At 44.0% G+C, this 18,566-nt stretch overlaps 1 protein-coding gene across 2 annotated transcripts in view; it reads right to left on the reverse strand.

The window, feature by feature from the left end:
* Positions 1–18,566, reverse strand: part of ENTREP2 (endosomal transmembrane epsin interactor 2) — a 237,235-nt gene that overhangs the window by 36,686 nt on the left and 181,983 nt on the right. The window lies entirely within an intron of this gene.

Consider the following 18,566-nt stretch of genomic DNA (forward strand, 5'->3'; position numbering starts at 1 on the left):
GGTGGTGCAGTGGTAAAGAACCCACCTGCCAATGCAGGAAACATATGTTCGATCCCTGGGTCAGGAAGATTCCCCTGGAGGAGGAAATGGCAACCCAGTCCAGTATTCTTGCCTGAAGAATCCCATAGACAGGAGCCTGGTGGACCACAGTCCATAGGGTTGCAAAGAGTCAGACACAACTGAAGAGACTTACCACGCGTGCACTTACATAGTAGAGATTAAAAGAATATGGGTAACTCTAGAGTCATAAATCTGAAAATCTAGAGGACACAGATAATTTCCTAGCAAAATACAAGCTATGATACCTAGTCCATAAGTAAACCTAAAGATCAATAACCATAAAAGAGATTAGAAAATCCAAAATGGTATTTCAGGCTGAGTTTGTTCTGACCTTTAATGAAAAGATAATTTCTATGTTTTAAAACAATTTCAGAGCAAGAGACAAAGAAGAAAATACCACAGTTACCTTATAAAGCTAGTTTCACCTTACCCACAATTCTGAAAAGGAAAAACAAAAGCTCCCCACTCCTACCACAAACCAAAAGGTCAGTTTCTCCTTTCAAAAATGAAAATATTCTAAGCAAAACAGTGGCTTCTTAAATCCAAAGCTGTATTAAAGGAATTATATTCCACTGCTGTACTAAAAAGTACTCTTGAATGCAAACTATACAGCCCAAGTCTAAATGCCTTAAACAAGAAAGGGAATTTATAGATTCATAAAACAAAAGAGTCCAGGGTTTGGAATTCAGGCATGGTGGCAAGCAGGTACTGAAATGCTCTCAGCGCTTTCTCAGTCTCCACCTGCCCTTTCCCTAGGGTTGGTTGTGTGCTCAGAAGGAATCTCCTAAAAATACATCCAAAAGCTGGAAGCTTAGCAGCTTTAGTGGTCATTGTGTACGTTCTAAATGCTATAGCCCCAGGCCTGGCTGGCCGTGCAGCATAAGGGAGAGAGAAAAACTTAGTTCTGTTAAACATCATGTATTTACTTGTTCCCAAAACCTAGGTTACCCTGAAAAATATCCAAGTTTCATTTTAGAAATGGGATTCTGGAAAAGTGGTAAATCAATCAAGAAAATCTGTTCCAGGGACAAATCAAAGGAGAAAAATCATACGATCTTATAAATAGATCTCAACCAGTGCCTCAAATTTAGCAGGCATTCATGGTAAAAACTCCCAGTCACTTTTTAGAATAGGAGAAAATGACTTAAAGCTGATAAGGCTTTTACCCGGCAAATATCAAAAGCAAATACCATTTAAAAAATATTTATTTATTTGTTTGGAAGGGCTGCTCTGGGCCTTTGTTGCTGTGCATAGACTTCGTTTGGTACTTGTGATACATAGTCTTAGATGTGGGATCTTCCTGGACCAGAGATCGAACCTCTGTCACCTACACTGTCAGGTGGATTAACCACTGAACCACCAGGGAAACCCACAAATACCATTTTAACTGGAGAAATATGAAGGCATTTCCACTAAGATCAGGAATGACACAGTTATCCACACCCGTGGCCACAATTCTGTACTGTTTTAGGAGCGCTTGCTAATTTAAAGATAAGAAATGACTGCAAACTGTGTAAATACTGGAGAAGATAGAACTGTCTTTCCAAAGGTGATCTAATATCTAAAAACAATCTAAGAGACTACACTAAAAATGATGGGAATTAAGAGTATTTGTTCAAAAAAAAACCCAAAAGAAATGCCCCATGTAAGTGATTTAAACAACCATGAGGAAAGAGACACAGATGTATAGAACAGAATTTTGGGCTCTATGGGAGAAGGCGAGGGTGGGATGATCTGAGAGAACAGCATTGAAACATGTATATTATCAAGTGAGAAACAGATCGCCAGTCCAGGTTGGATGCGTGAGACAAGTGTTCAGGGCTGGTGCACTGGGATGACCCAGAGGGATAGGATGAGGAGGGAGCTGGGAGGGGGGTTCAGGATGGGGAACACATGTAAATCCATGACTGATTCATGTCAATGTATGGCAAAAACCACTACAATATTGTAAAGTAATTAGCCTCCAACTAATAAAAATAATTGGGAAAAAAAATAAAGATAAGAAAAACTTGAAAAAAAACCCCCACAACAGCAACCACCATGAGGGCACGACTTTCTGAGTCTGCTTATGAGTGTATCCACAACTCTACTCTTTTTCCACCTAACAAACACTTTACTTGTTTCACTAAAGAGTATTTGTTGCATTGGTTATAACAAATACGATACTCTGCTGTGCTTAGTCGCTCAGTCCTGTCTGACTCTCTGTGACCCCATGGGCTATAGCCCACCAGGCTCCTCTGTTCATGGGTATTCTCCAGGCAAGAATATTGGAGTGGGTTGCCATGCCCTCCTCCAGGGGATCTTCCCAATCCAGGGATCAAAACCAGGTCTCCTGCATTGCAGGTGGATTCTTTACCATCTGAGTCACGATGGAAGACCAAGAATGCTGGAGTGGGTAGCCTATCCCTTCTCCAGGGGATCTTTCCAACCCAGGAATTGAACTGGGGGCTCCTGCATTGCAGACAGATTCTTTACCAACTGAGCTACCCAGGAAGCCCAAATATGATACTAGTAACAACCAATTAAAAATAAAAATGGCAAAAATATTCTATTTAAAGTAACAATAACAAATAAAAACAAGAGATTAAACATGGAAATTTAATGACCTATGTGAAGCTATGTATAAAACGCGATTAAATGGCAAAAACTCAGGTATAGGAAATGTGGGTCATTCTATCTGGCACCCGTACCACAGAGCCCTCCTCCCAGACTGGAGAATCTTTTTGTGAATCTTCCACTTTTCCCAGAAAGGCTTCCCTGGCCAGCACTCCAGAGACAGAGCAGGCAGGTATCCCAGGCTTCACCCATGGGATGTGATACATCTACAGGGCACTCTAAGTGGGAGCTTGAGGCGTGCACTGAACCAGTTTCAGCCCGGCTCTGTAAGTAGCAGACATGAACTTTCAGAAGGGCAGGAGCTGGACTCTGGGGGCAGAGTCCAGAGCCCATGGTCAGCTTGGTCAGCCACAAGCCCAGGGCTAATGACAGGGTCACTCCCAATAGCAGCTCCTCAGTGTGATTTGGAACACTGCTCCTTTCCTGGCTTTTTAGCCTCCAAATCTGAATTCTGGTGTTCCTGGAGACTGACCTTTAGGGGGTCCTATAATAACTCCTTCAGAAGGATAACAGCTCCAGTTGTTTCTTTGAAACTCAGAACTGGAACTGATACATATGGCCTGAAACTGTGGAGGGCACAGTTGGCTCCCACGTGGAAATATGTGACATCTCCGAAATGCTGGTCCTTGCCAGAGACGCACAGATGGCTCAGTGGTAAAGAATCTGCCTGCCAATGCAGGAGATGCAGGTTTGATCCCTGGGTTGGGAAGATCCCCTGGAGAAGGAAATGGCAACCCACTGCAGTATTCTTGCCTCAAGAATCTCATGGACAGAGGAGCCTGGCGGACTACAGTCCATGGGGTCGCAAAGAGTTGGACACGACTGAGCACTCACCCACTCTGGAATCCAAGCAGAGTCCCGGGGGGTGGATGTGCAAAAGTGTTTTAAAGACTATTTGGAATAATAAACATTCAATAATTAAGCCCCCAAATTGGGAAAGAATGATAACCGGAGAAGTGGATGTCTTAACAGACATAAAACTCAGCTGAGGACATCTAGGTGGCTTGAAATAGTTGCCATCTCTTTCAGATGCTCAACTGGACTGAGGTCCCTGGTCTCCCTCACCCACTGGTGACTCTGGTAAAGATTCCAAGACCTGGAGAGAAAAGTCTAGTTGGAATAGCTTGGCTGAGCACCAATGATGCACACATTGGGGCGGAGGTAAGCTGCCTCCAAGAACACAGGACAAATATTCTTCCAAAAGCTGCTCTGGCTTAGAGTCCAATCAACCCATAAAAGTAAGCTACAGGGTCTTCCCTGGTGGTCCAGGGGCTGAGAATCAGCCTGCGAGTCAGGGGACACAGGTTCAATCCCTGGCGAGGGAAATAAAATCCCACATCCTTTGGGACAACTAAGCTTACAAGTCACAACTACTGAAGCCCATGCATACCCTAGAGCTGTGCTCGCCAACAAGAGAAGCCACTGCAATGAGAAGCCTGCGTACCACAACTAGAGAGCAGCCTCTGTTTGCTGAAACTAGAGAAAGCCAAGGCAGCAACAAAGAACTAGTGCAGCCAAAAATAAATAAATAAATAAATTTAAAATGAAGCTACAAGGAAAGCACCAAGTGGGTGTCTTCCTCTCTCCTTCCCATGGAAACATACAGGCCCTGAGCTCCCCCTGAAGTTGGCACAGCCCTCAAGCAGGAGTCAGTGCCTGGGGCTCCACTGAGTCCTTGAGCTCTTAGCACCAGGACAAAGTCTGGCTCTCCTGAGCGAGCCTGTGTCCCCACATCTCAAAAGCCTCGCGGAATGATTGCATATGAACACAGCCCCACCTTGGCATTGACACTGAGGCTACTAACATAAATGGCTACATAGCTTTCTGGGGAGGGAGAAAGGAGAGACTGGGCTTGGGGGCGGTGGGGGAGAAGGATGGTTCAGCACATCGAATGACCCATTATCAACCCCAGGGGATGGACGCTGGCATTAATCTTGTCCTTCTGTTACTTCACTGAGGCTGTGATTAATTCTGAGACAAATTCTGGAAGCCTTCTGATGAGGTCCCTGACCTCTGCGTCTCGGTGTGTGGGGGCTGGCAGATTTATCTCAGGATGTCCCTCCGTGCTCGGGTCACTGAACTCACATGACAGAACTCTGCGGTGATTTTGCATGAATCTCTTTGCAGCATTGAAAAGCCAGCCTGGCCCCCCACCCCTATAATTTATAGCCCGTCAGCCTGACAGGGAGGAGAAAGGGCCCAATGGAAAGGGAAGGCCCAGGGGCCCATGTGTGTGATGCTTCAGCCATGCCCAGCCTTACACTGAGTGGGGTGGGGTCATCAAGGCTGGGTTTGACCAGTTTTCCTCCAGCACCTGTGGCTTCAAACAGGCCAGGACCCTGAAGGTTCCCGCTAGGCTTGTTCTTCCGTTGTTGTTGTTCAACTGCTAAGTCATGTCCGACTCCTTGTGACTCCACTGACTGCAGCAATGCCAGGCTTCCCTGTCCTTCACTTTCTACAGGAGTTTGCTCAAACTGGTGTCCATTGAGTCAGTGATGCCATCCAGCCACCTCATCCTCTGTCGTCTCCTTCTCCTCCCGCCCTCAATTTTTCCCAGCATCAAGGTCTTTTCCAATGACTCGGCTCTTTGCACCAGATGGCCAAAGTACTTGAGCTTCAGCTTCAGCATCAATCCTTGAGTTCTTCCCAATTCATTAAAATTTAAATTTACATCTTTAAACTGACAGGTTTTTTGTCCTCATATTGCTTTCATGATGCTGCTTTCCTCTGTCAAGGAAGCTTGACAGTGATGGTGAACCAATGTTTCTGAATCCCACTTTGCACATAATTAAGTGCACTGGAACACAGGCGTGCTGCTGATGACAGCAAAGCGCTGCTCTGTTCTCTGGTTCTCATTGCACTTTAGAACATGCATCACAGGATCAATGGGGAACATCTACTAACAAAATTTCCTTAAAACCCAAAGTCTGTTGAGGATCTAAGGTTCTGTGTGTTTTTTAAAATTGTGTGTGTGTATAAAACATCTAAGGCAAACAATATCTAATTCCCCGAAGACAGAATTTTTATTATAAAAAGCATATAATTAAGCTTTTAAATCTTCCCTGACCTTTCGGGGAAAACTAGGACCTGCTTTTTATTCAGATCATCAGACATTTCACCTTTATTTTGGTCTTGATTTCATCACAGTCTATCTGTTTGCTAATTTAGCTGTTGTCTCTGCAACAGATGCTCAAATTATTTGTGGAATAATAAATCTAACAGAGGACACAGACTTTACATTTTTCATCACATTAGTGCCGCTGTGAGAGAGACAGGCAGAGAGAGACAGAAAGACAGAGAGAGATAGAGAGAGACAGAGACAGGGAGAGACAGAGAGAAAGACAGAGACAGACAGAGACAGGGCGATAGAGAGATAGAGATAGAGAGTGACAGAGACAAAGAGACAGACGGAGACAGACAGGGAGAGACAGAAAGAGAGAGAGAGAGAAGGGGGGAAAGAGAGACAGACAGAAGCAGAGAAAAAGGGACAAAGAGCCAGGCAGAGAAAGAGACAGAGATAGGAGAGAGAGCACTAATCTACAAGTGGAGAATCTGAAGGGGCCATTGTAACCTTCCTGTCAGGGAGCCAGTTGTCCCCATAGGACATGGCAACAATTTCTGCCATCCTAGGAGTCTTTACAAGATCTTTTTGTTCAAATGACACTTTCAAGGGCAGCAGAAGTTGATAAATTATGAATGTTCACAGCAGCCTCCCTGCTGATCAGGGAAACGAGGCTGCTGGTCTTGAGATGTTCCCACCACAGGAGAGGCCTGGAGCCAGCTGGACCGCGGGGGTGGGGACTTCATCTCCTCCCTGCCTTTTGTTAACGATGCAGAAGTATGTTTTGGGGGTCAGACTCTGAGAAGTCATTAGTTAGCATTGTAATCAATGCAGAGCCCTGCTTGGCCTACAGAAGCGGAGAGAGGGCAGAACACAGTTAACAGGAACACAAGGCGCATTTAGCATTTCTGTTCTGCAGAGACCCAAGTGAGGATGTTTGGAATAACAGAAACATCATAAAGAACTAAAATGAGGTTCTGGGGCCAAATTAACTCGGGAAATAGTGGTTTAGAAAATGAACCAGGGGCTTCGCTGGTGGCTCAGTGGTAAGGAGTCCACCTGCCAGTGTAGGAGACACGGGTTCAATCCCTGGTCTGGGAAGATCCCACACGCCATGGAGCAACTAAGCGCATGCACCACAGCTACTGAGGCTATGCCCTAGAGCCTGTGCTCTGCAACAAGAGCAACCGCAGCAATGACAAGCCTGCGCACTGCAACTAGAGAACAGCCCCTGTTCGCAGAAACCAGAGAAAGCCCGCACAGCAATGAAGACCCAGCACAGCCAAAATAAAATTAATTATATTTTTTAAAAAACAAAACTGAAATGGCCTCTCTCCTGCGTGGATTCTCAGTCTGTCAATCTTCCCCTGCTTGTCACCACCACATGGGAGGGGACCAAGGACCCGGGTTGCCTGTATTCTTGTCCTCCCCCCCACCCCAACCTCCCTCCTTCTTTCTAAAATAATCCATCCATCACATCGTCCACACCAAACACTCCCAAGAGCCACCGGGAGAAAAGGGGGAGGAGGAGTGGAGGGGCTGCTTTCTCTCCTGGGCCCCAGCTGTGGGGGTGACCACAGGGCGGTGGGGCTCCCCCAGGCTCAGCCTCCCAACCTGGGACTGCTGTGTTTCCAGACACAAATGCCTGTCAGCCTGTGTTGGTTCATTCTTTGAGCGTAACGAACCATCCATCAAGAAGAGCATTTTCATTGTTTTCTGGTCTCTAGTCCAACATAAAGGTATGTGACCTTCAGTGGTGACCTTCAGAGTTACGAAAAAGTCCTGCTCAGAGTGCCGCTGTGCTTCTCTGGGTGAAACTGGAAGCCCCTCTCAGCACCAGAGCTCCGGCAAGTCCTTAAGGAACGACTTCTGCTCATTGTTTCAGTGGTGTGAACACACCAGAGACAGGGCTAGAGATAAAATATCTTATCTTCAGGGGACAGATAAGAACCAAGATGGGAGGACATGAGCAGGGCACATAGACACTGAAGTTTTCAAATTTCATTTTAATCTTGGGGTGGGGGCAAGGGGAAGAGGATACTCACCTAGTGTGAGGGTGAAACTAGGGAACGGCACATAAGAATTTCAGTTCCTGGCTTTGCTTGAAGTTTCCCAGAGTTCCCAAGGCCCCTGGGTCCTGGGCTGGAGTGAGATTGCTTCTGGCTTCGTCCTCAGTTGCTGAGGGAAGGGGATGTGTTTTCTCCTTTCTGTGAGGTGAGGGGCCCTCCCCTCTGCTCTCCATCTGCTACAGCCAGACTCCTCACCTGGCACTTTGGTGCCCATGCCCTTGGTCTTGGTGAGTTTGCTGCTTTGACAGTGGGCATCTCACAGGCTCTGGGGGATGTGGTCACCAGAGTAACTGGTGCTCCCATCAGGCAAGTCACTAACACCCTCAAGAATCAGCCCATTTCAAGTACTGTTTTTCCTTCTAGAGAGCACGCTTCTAGCAGATATTGGTGACATTCTTGTTCTGTGACTCAGTCATGTCCAACTCTTTGCAATCCCATTGGCTGCAGCACAGCAGGCTTCCCTGTTCTTCACCATCTCCCAGACTTTGCTCAAACTCATGTCCATTGAGTCAGTGATGCTATCCAACTATCTCATCCTCTGTCAGCCCCTTCTCCTCCTGCCCTCACTCTTTCTCAGCATCAAGTTCTTTTCTAATGACTCGGCTCTTCACATCAGGTGACCACAGTACTGAAATTTCAATTTCAATTTCAGCATCAGTCCTTCCAATGAATATTCAGGGTTGATTTCCTTTAGGATTGACTGGTTTGATCTCCTTGCTATCCAAGGGACTCTCAAGAGTCTTCTCTAGCACCACAGTTTGAAAGCATCAATTCTAGCAGATATTAGAGGTCTGCTAACTGTGATACTGGCTGAGCTGGCCTGGCTGCAACAGGTGCCCCTGGGGCCAGGGTGAGGTGTGGGGGACAGAAGGGTCACCTGGGAGGCTGGCCCTGGAGCACATGGACCTCAGCTCCCTGTCAGGCCAGCCCCCTCCATCTGAGGGCACATGCTCTGGAGATGGTGTGGCTGATAGCACTGGGGAGAATGCCAGAGGGGTTCATCACAGCTGATGCCTGCCCCTCCCAGTTCCCTCCCTGCCCTGTTTCCTGACACATGCAACCCCAGCTCAGAAGACAGAAGGGTCCACACAGGAGAAGAAGCTTACATTGTGTTGATACTTGGGGGTCTCCTGAGGAGTGCTGGGTGATGCATCAGGGTCCCCGTTGTCAGGACAGACACAGTTAAGCTCCCAGGAAATGCAGCATGTCTGCTGCATTTCCATGAGCAGTCCTGGGAGGCAGGGCAGTGAATCAATCTTGCCCATGGCTTTCACTCAGATTTAGGTATCGGAATAAGGCAACATGATCCAGTGGTGGCTGGAGACTGGAGGGATGTGAAAAGGTCCCCAAGTGTCCCAGCCATGAAGTCACATGAACAGAACCATGCAAGGACAGTGCCAGGCAGGGGTCAAGTCCAGCGGGAAGAAATCCCTGGGTCTGAGTCCTTCCAAGTCCACAGAGGCTAGGGACACACAGCCAGGGCTGAGATGGCCAGCTCCGTGCACTGCATGGCTCCGGGCTGCCTGCTCTCAAATTCCAGTTACCCTCAGACCTGGTCTCTGCTGCTCCCCAGCATCACTCAGGCCCCAGCCCACCTGTCACCTGCCCAGAGAAGACTGGGCTACCTCCACACACCAGACTGTTCCTTTTCTTATAGTCCTTCCTGTTACCTGTTTCTTCTGTTTGCTCCTCTTGTCACCCACCTCTCTGCCTATAACGTGAGCCACACAGAGGATACACAGCCAGAACTCGTTTGACTTGTCACAGCACCCAGGACATTTCAGACAGGGGGCTCTGCTTCTGTATTTAGTGAAAATATATCATCCAACAAGTGTAAGAGGAAAGGGACACAGGACAGGTGAGTATATATATGGAACCACTGTTGGCTGGGCTTCCCTGGTGGCTCAGGGGTAAAGAATCCACCTGCCAGTGCAGGAGATATGGGTTCAATCCCTGGGTCAGGAAGATCACCTGGAGAAGGAAGTGGCAAACTACTTCAGTATTCTTGCCTGGGAAATCCCATGGACACAGGAGCCCGGTGGGCTACACACCATGGGGTCACAAATGAATCAGATACAACTTAGTGACTCAACAATAACTATTGGCTTACTTTAAACATATCAGTTCTTGTTTCGCTGAGAATGTCTTCTTTGCTGGGGAACTTTGGGATTTGGACTTGACTTTCAAATTGCTGTGTTAGCCATGACATCCGTTTGCTGATGATAATGACAAATTCACATGCAGATGAACTAAAAGAAAACTGTGTTACTATAGAGGGGACAATTCTGTGTCATCATGACAAACTGCAAAGAACTGTCCAATACCAAATTTCCTGTAAGCCAAGAGAGGCTGAGACTCTTCTTGACACATGATTAGTAGAATAAAATCTACAGCTCTCAGTAACAATGGAAACCTGGAAGGAGATTGTGGTTGAGGAGACTCTGAGTGGACCTGTGTACTTTCTGCTAAGTTTTCTCTCATCTTTAAAGCCGGGCATTTTCAACAACTCCAGCCGAAGGCTGTATCCTCTCCTCATTTACTATTCATCATGATGAAGCTGAATCAGGGTTGCCCTGGTTACGGTGGAGCTCCTCTGAGGTCTGTGGCTTCGTAATTAGTGTTGGCTTGGTTACTGGGTGCTTTCAATTTTGAGATTAGAGTGCTGGTAATAAATGCGGCTACAAGCATCATGAAAAAATTCAAACAGGCTCTGGAAAGAATAAGATAGTCATAAAATCAAGGTCCTCCTCCAAAATGGACCATTGAGGAGCTGTGGCCCTGACAAACTTAGTAATGAGAAATAAAATGGTAGAGGTTTCCCAGGTGGCTCAGTAGTAAAGAACCCACCTGCCAATGCAGAGACATGGGTTTGATCCCTGGGCCGGGAAGATTCGTTGGAGGGATAGCAACCCACTGCAGGATGCTTGCCTGGAGAATTCCATGGACAGAGAAGCCTGGCAGGCTGCATTCCATGGGGTCGCAAAAGAGTTGGACACGACTGAGAGACTGAGCATGCAAAAATAACAGAAAACTTTTTACACACTGCTATATTTAAAATGAATAACCACAAAGACCTACTGTATAGCACATGGAACTCTGCTCAATGTTATGTGCCAGCCTGGATGGGAGGGGTGGGGTTTGGGGGAGAATGGATACATGTATGTGTATGGCTGAGTCCCTTTGCTGTCCACCTGAAACTATCACAACATTGTTAATCGGCTATGCCCCAATACAAAATGTTTCTGATGTTAAAAAAAATTAAAGAAGTAAGAAAAAATAGAAAACAGTAACTGAATCATGAAACCATTAATTAGATGACTTCAGCTAAATGAATTGGGCTCTCACACGCAGAATGTTAAGTCTGTTATCAAGACCCTGCTTGGGCCAGCATTCCGTAAATGTTCTTTGAGTCCCTGCCATAACCTCATTCTGGACCCCAGGAGAAGGTGGGGTCCTGGGGAGCATGGAGGACTGGCAGAAGGGTGGATGACAAGGGATGTGGCCTAAGAACAAGGGTTTCCAGAAAAGAAGACAGGGTGGTGCCCTGAGCAGGCAGGAAGCAGACTGGATGGTCAGAACTCAGTCTGGTCCCTGTGCAGAGGCCCAGCACCCTCACCAGGCTGAGATAAGGGTACCCGGCTGCAGGAATCCAAAGTGTCTGTGAGCATCTGGGGACAGGTGTCCTGTGTCCGAAGCCTGGTCTTTAAGTTGCCTGGAGTTGAGGTTGGTCTGCTGCCAGGGGGTGAAAGAGACAAAGGGCACATTTAGGGTGAGAGAGTCTGAGATGCTATCCCCGTGCCTACACTTGTAAGGGACATGCAGAGTGAGAGGGCCTCTAGGATTCGTTTGTGCCCCAAGTGGTCCCTAGAAGAGCTAGGAGAACTCTGAGCAGCTGGATCTGTAGGGGAGGTCCCAGGGAGGATCTCAGACTTCAGCAGCCAGTGTCAGCCCAGGCTCACAGCAGGGTGGGCCAGGAGCCAGCACAGAGCAAGTGCCACCCCGCCCACTTCCCACTTCCACTGCTGTGATGCTCAAGTCTGGGCCCCTAGACCCGGATGCCACCAGGGATGGAAAAGTCGAAGTTGGAGAGGGGAGAAGTGCTGAATACTTCCTGGAATGAGGTAACATTAACCCTGGAAAGACTGTTCTCAGCTGATAAGAGACCAATATCACAATGCTGTGATAAGGGTCATGTTTATTTTTCCTACATCAGGGGATACAGGCCAAGTCAAAGGGAGATATAAAAAGTGAAGAATGTGTTTCTGTAGTTCTGAGGCACCCTGTAAAAATGTCAACACACCACGTAAAACATAGGTCAAAAGAATTGAGACCAAACATCGTTCATAAGCATAAATATAAATAGGCTAAATTACCAATTAAAGGAAACAGAGATCTTTAAAACATTAAGCTATATGAAATCAGCCAGACACAAAAACACACATATTGTATGATTTCACTCCTTGTACTTAATGCCACTGAATTTCATGATTACAAATAGTTTAAATGGTACACGTTATGTTATGTATATTTAACCACAATAGAAAAAAAAAGAGGAAAAAGACTTCTACCTTTATAAGCTGATTAAAATGCCACTTAATTATTAACTCATATGTATAATCAAGAAAAAAATCAAGATGAGATGTTCTCCCCACACCTACACTCATAAGGGACCTGTGGGATGAAAGTGGCCCTAGAATTTATTATCATGGTTACCATTGATATAATAGATAAAACTTTTCTTATAGAGAAATATAAACTTTTAAAAATATCAGACAATATTTATGGAAGAATACTAAGAACTATTTTAGCCCACAAGGTTCCTAAGTTCATAGGATTCTCCAGGCAAGAATACTGGAGTGGGTTGCCATATCCTACTCCAGGGGATGTTCCTGACCCAGGGATCAAACCTGCGTCTCCTGTGGTTCCTGCACTCAGGCAGATTCTTTACTGTTGAACCACCAAATTTCCCATTTATACTCATGGCTTTAAAATTGTTCAATGCCCAAAGAGATCACAAACATGAAAAAATGAAAGATCTGCTAAATAACTAAGTATCATTCAAATATCAGCAACCCCAGACAATTTGACTGATGAATCTTTTCAAAGAGCCATGGAACAGATAGTCCCCTTGGCCTTTATATCATTGCGTGTATGTTAGTCACTCAGTCAAGTCTGACTCTTTGTGACCCTATGGACTGTAGTCTGCCAGGCTTCTGTGTCCATGGGATTCTCCAGGCAAGAATACAGGAGTGGGTTGCCATGCCCTCCTCCAGGGGATCTTCCCGACCCAGGGATAGAACCTACGACTCCTGTGTCTCCTACATTGGCAGGTGAATTCTTTACCAAGAGCCCACCTGGGAAGGCCTGGACTCTGCTGACATTAAAATTATGGTAAGGGAATAATATGAACTCTACACACACAAATTTGACAATTTAAATGAGATGAATCAACTTATTAAAAATCACAAACTACCACAACTCAGGACAGGAAACAGACAATTTGAATAGCCTTATACTATTAATGAAGTTATTTTTATAATTTTAAATCTCCCCCAAAAGAAATCTCCAAGCCTAGATGGTCTCATTAGAAAATTCTATCAAATGTTTAAAGAAGAATCAATACCAATTCTAAATAATTTCTTCCAGAAAGAAGACAAATGTTTGTGTGTGTAGCTCATTTTCTGGTTGACTTCTTTGTTCAGTGTCGAGATTTCTTCATATACTCTAGATACTAGTCCTTTTTCGGATATGCCGCTGCATATTTATTTCTCCAAAGTGTATATATAGATGGCAATGAAACCCATGAAAAGAGGTTTAACATCATTTGCATCAGGAAAATGCAAAATGAAACCATAGCATATCACTACACATCTCTGAGAATGACTAAATATATATATATATATACTGTCAACGCCAAATGCTAATGAAGATGTGGAGAAACTGAATCACTCATACATTGCTGATAAAGATGCAAAATGTACAGAAGTGTGGCTGGAAAAGTCTCTTAAAAAACTAAACATACAGTTATAATATGGAAATTGTGTTCCTGGATATTCATCCCTGAGAAATGAAAACTTATGTTCACACAAAAATACATACGTGAATGTTCACACCAGCCTTATTCATAACAGACAAAACCAGAGGTAGTGCAGGTAATTAGTTAAACATGCTGTCATCCTACGTACCACGCAGGGCTACCCAACAATGAAAAGGAATAGACCACTGATATACACAACAACACCTTGGAGGAACCTCCATGGAATCGTGCTGAATAAAAAGAGCCAGTTCCAAATGGTTTCATACTGCATGTTTTCATTTACACAACATTTTGGAAATGAGGTGTTTTTTTTTTTTTTTTTTTAGAAATAGTGAACAGATTTGGGGTCTCCAGGAGTTAAGAGTGGGCAAAAGGGAAAATGAATGTGGTTATAAAAAGATCAGCATGAGGGATCCTCACAGTGTTGAAGCAGTTCTGTGGCTTGACTGTGGTGGTGGATACGTGAACCTACATGAGTGACAAAATGTCATAAAACAATAGACACACTCTCACACCCATCCAGACAAATGAACATAAATAAAGATGAGGAAATCTGATTGTATCAATGTTAGTATTGTGGATGTGATATGTTATCATTGGAAGGAATTTGAAAAAAGGTACAGCAGATCTCTGGGCTTCCCAGGTGGCTCAGCGGTAAAGAATCCGCCGGCCAATGCAGGAGATCCAAGAGACGATGGTTTGATGATCCCTGGGTTAGGAAGATACCATGAAGAAGGAAATGGCAATCCACTCCAGTATTCTTGCCTGGGAAATCCCATGGACAGAGAAGCCTGGCAGGTTACAGTTGATGGGATCACAAAAAGTTGGACAGGACTCAGAACAACACACAACAACAAGATTTCTATTACTTCTAATAACTTCATGTGAACTCACAAATGTATCAGTAAAGATAAAAAACTTTCAATTGAAAATTTAAAAAATTTTATATGAATCCTAACTTTTCCATTTCTATTCCAGAAACAAAAGCATTTTTGGGTGACATTTCTATAGGTGTTCATTGTGCTTTAAATAAAAAACAAGTTTCTGCGTCTGTTTTAACATGGCTTTGAGAAGAGATTTTTTTTCAGATCCAACATATAGGATGTAAAAGTAAGGATTTGTGGGATTCTGGTTTATATAAACTATCTGACTGATACAGACTTTCACTCTTCGCCCATTTCTAAAATAAGAGGATTAGCCATGGATGATTTTTAAATTCCACTCTTGCTAAGTCTCTGTGTCCATAGTCTTCAACTTACCCATTCGTTATCCACCATGAAAAGTGTTTTTCTATTTTAAAATTTTTGTATCTATGTGAGATGATGGATGTTCACAAAACTTACTATGATAATCATCTCATGATGTAACTCAAATCACCATGCTGTAGGGGGAAAGAAGCTAAAAAGAGTCAATATATGTATATGTATAACTGATGCACTTTGCTATACGGCAGAAATTAACACAACATTGTAAATCAACTAGATTCCAATAAAAATTTTTTTAAAATTGCTATGCTGTACACCCTTATACAGTGTTATATGTAAATTATATCTCAATAAAACTGACAATAAAAAAAGGTCTACCTAGAAGGGTGGGATGGGGGAGGAGAGGAAGGTTCCAGAAGGAGGTGATATATGTATAATTATAGATGATTTGTCCTGCTGTATGGCAGAAACCAACACAACATTGTAAGGCAATTTTACTTCAGTTAAAAAAATAAATTTTAAAAAGCTCTATTGCATCACAAGGTACTAAATACTGATTTAAATCCATATCAATCAATGTAAAAAGTTAAGAAAAAATATGCTCTATAATATTTGTCACAAAGGGAAAGCACCTTTCTCAGCTTATATGGCTGTCCACTAAAAAAAAGGTAATTTTGGGAAAAGTTTTAGAGTCAACAAAATATTTCAAAATATTAAATATTAAAAAATCAATAGCATTTTGGCTTCCAAGAAGATGATGGAGCTGTGCCTTTCCCTACTCTTCTGAGAACAACTGAAAACACTGGAACTGTTTATAAAAATGCCGGCAGCAGTTCAACACAGCCCCTGACCTCTCAGAAATGACGGCCAGTGCAGGGGAGCTATGAGGGCATTGTTGTTGTTCAGTCATTCAGTTGTGTCTGATTCTTTGCAACCCCATGGACTGCAGCACGCCAGGCTCCCCAGTCCTTCACTATCTCCTGGAGTTTGCTCAAACTCACATCCATGGAGTTAGTGATGCCATCCAACCATCTCATCCTCTGCCACCCCCTTCTCCTGCCCTCAGTCTTCCCCAGTATTAGGATCTTTTCCAATGAGTCAGCTCTTCACATCAGGTGGCCAAAGTATTGGAATTTCAGCTTCAGCATCAGTCTTTCCAATGAATATTTGGGGTTGATTTCCTTTAGGATTGACTAGTTGGGACTCTCAAGAGTCCGCTCCAGGACCACAATTCGAAAGCGTCATTTCTTTGGGTTCAGCCTTCTTTATGGTCCAACTCTTACATCCATACATGACTACTGGAAAAACCATAGCTTTGACTACACTGACCTTTGTCAGCAAAATGTCTCTGCTTCTTAATATGCTGTCTAGGTTTGTCATAGCTTTTTTTCCAAGAAGTAAACATCTTTTAATTTCATGGCCGCAGTCACCATTTGCAGTGATTTTGGAGGCCAAGAAAATCAGAGGCATGGCTCTAAGTTAAAGAAACAAATGCCAGTGCCCCATACTCGGCCACCAGGGTCACATCAGGGGCACTTGGCACTTGAACTGAATGTCACGGGACACATGTTGATCTTCACCCCAGCCACACACCACATACCATATGTATATTTCAATACAACCAAACCAGAAGCCAACTCATGATAAAAAATAATGGTTTCATTCGACAAACAAAAATCACCCCCTCCCAAGTCCACAGCATACCATCTACAATTTTCCAGGATTGAACAGATAATTCTCTTTTTAAATTGGAAAATGAGAACTAAATTGTTTGGATACACTCATTATCAAGCTTATATGTTATCTCAGCACTTAAAACAGACTTACAAAATTGATTTTCAAAAATTTAGTGGAAAGAAAAATCAATGCAACAAATGTTAGAATATAATCACTACTTCAGTTCAGTTCACTCAGTCGTGTCTGACTCTTTGCGACCCCATGAACTGCAGCAAGCCAGGCCTCCCTGTCCATTACCAACTCATGTTCATTGAGTCGGTGATGCCATCCAACCACCTCATCCTCTGTCATCCCTTTCTCCTCCCGTCCTCAATCTTTCCCAGCATCAGGGTCTTTTCAAATGAGTCAGCTCTTTGCATCAGGTGGCCAAAGTATTGGAGTTTCAGCTTCAGCATCAGTCCTTCCAATGAACACCCAGGATTGATCTCCTTTAGAATAATGGTTGGATCTCCTTGTAGTCCAAGGGACTCTCAAGAGTCTTCTCCAACACCACTAAAAATAATCAATTCTTTGGCGCTCAGCTTTCTTTATAGTCCAACACTCACATCCGTACATGACTACCGGAAAAATCATAGCTTTGACTAGATGGACTTTTGTTGACAAAGTACTGTCTCTGCTTTTTAATATGCTGTCTAGGTTGGTCATAACTTTCCTTCCAAGGAGTAAGTGTCTTTTATTTATTTATTTATTTATTTATTTAGTAAGTGTCTTTTAATTTCATGGCTACAATCACCATCTGCAGTGATTTTGGAGCCCCCAAAAATAAAGTCTGACACTCTTTCCACTGTTTCCCCATCTACTTGCCATGAAGTGATGGGACTGGATGCCATGATCTAAGTTTTCTGAATGTTGAGCTTTAAGCCATCATTTTCACTCTTCTCTTTTACTTTCATCAAGAGACTCTTTAGTTCTTCTTCACTTTCTGCCATAAGGGTGGTGTCATCTGCACATCTGAGGTTATTGATATTTCTCCCAGCAATCTTGACTCCAGCTTGTGTTTAATCCAGTCCAGCGTTTCTCATGATGTACTCTGCATATGTTAAATAAGCAGGGTGACAATATACAGCCTTGACGTACTCCTTTTCCTATTTGGAACCAGTCTGTTGTTCCAAGTCCAGTTCTAACTGTTGCTTCCTGACCTGCATACAGGTTTCTCAAGAGGCAGGTCAGGTGGTCTGGTATTCCCATCTCTTTCAGAATTTTCCACAGTTTATTGTGATCCACACAGTCAAAGGCTTTGGCATAGTCAATAAAGCAGAAATAGATGTTTTTCTGGAACTCTCTTGCTTTTTTGATGATCCAGCAGATGTTGGCAATTTGATCTTTGGTTCCTCTGCCTTTTCTAAAACCAGCTTAAACATCTGGAAGTTCACGGTTCACGTATTGCTGAAGCCTGACTTGGAGAATTTTGAGTATTACTTTACTAGTGTGTGAGATGAGTGCAATTGTGCAGTAGTTTGAGCATTCTTTGGCATTGCCTTTCTTTGGGATTGGAATGAAAACTGACCTTTTCCAGTCCTGTGGCCACTGCTGAGTTTTCCAAATTTGCTGGCATATTGAGTGCAGCACTTTCACAGCATCATCTTTCAGGATTTGAAATAGCTCAACTGGAATTCCATCACCTCCACTAGCTTTGTTTGTAGAGATGCTTCCTAAGGACCACTTGACTTCACATTCCAGGATGTCTGGCTCTAGGTGAGTGATCACACCATTGTGACTATCTGGGTCATGAAGATCTTTTTTGTACAGTTCTTCTGTGTATTCTTGCCACCTCTTCTTAA

This window comes from Muntiacus reevesi, chromosome 15 (assembly GCF_963930625.1).
Source record: "Muntiacus reevesi chromosome 15, mMunRee1.1, whole genome shotgun sequence".
NCBI classification, from domain to species: Eukaryota; Metazoa; Chordata; class Mammalia; order Artiodactyla; family Cervidae; genus Muntiacus; species Muntiacus reevesi.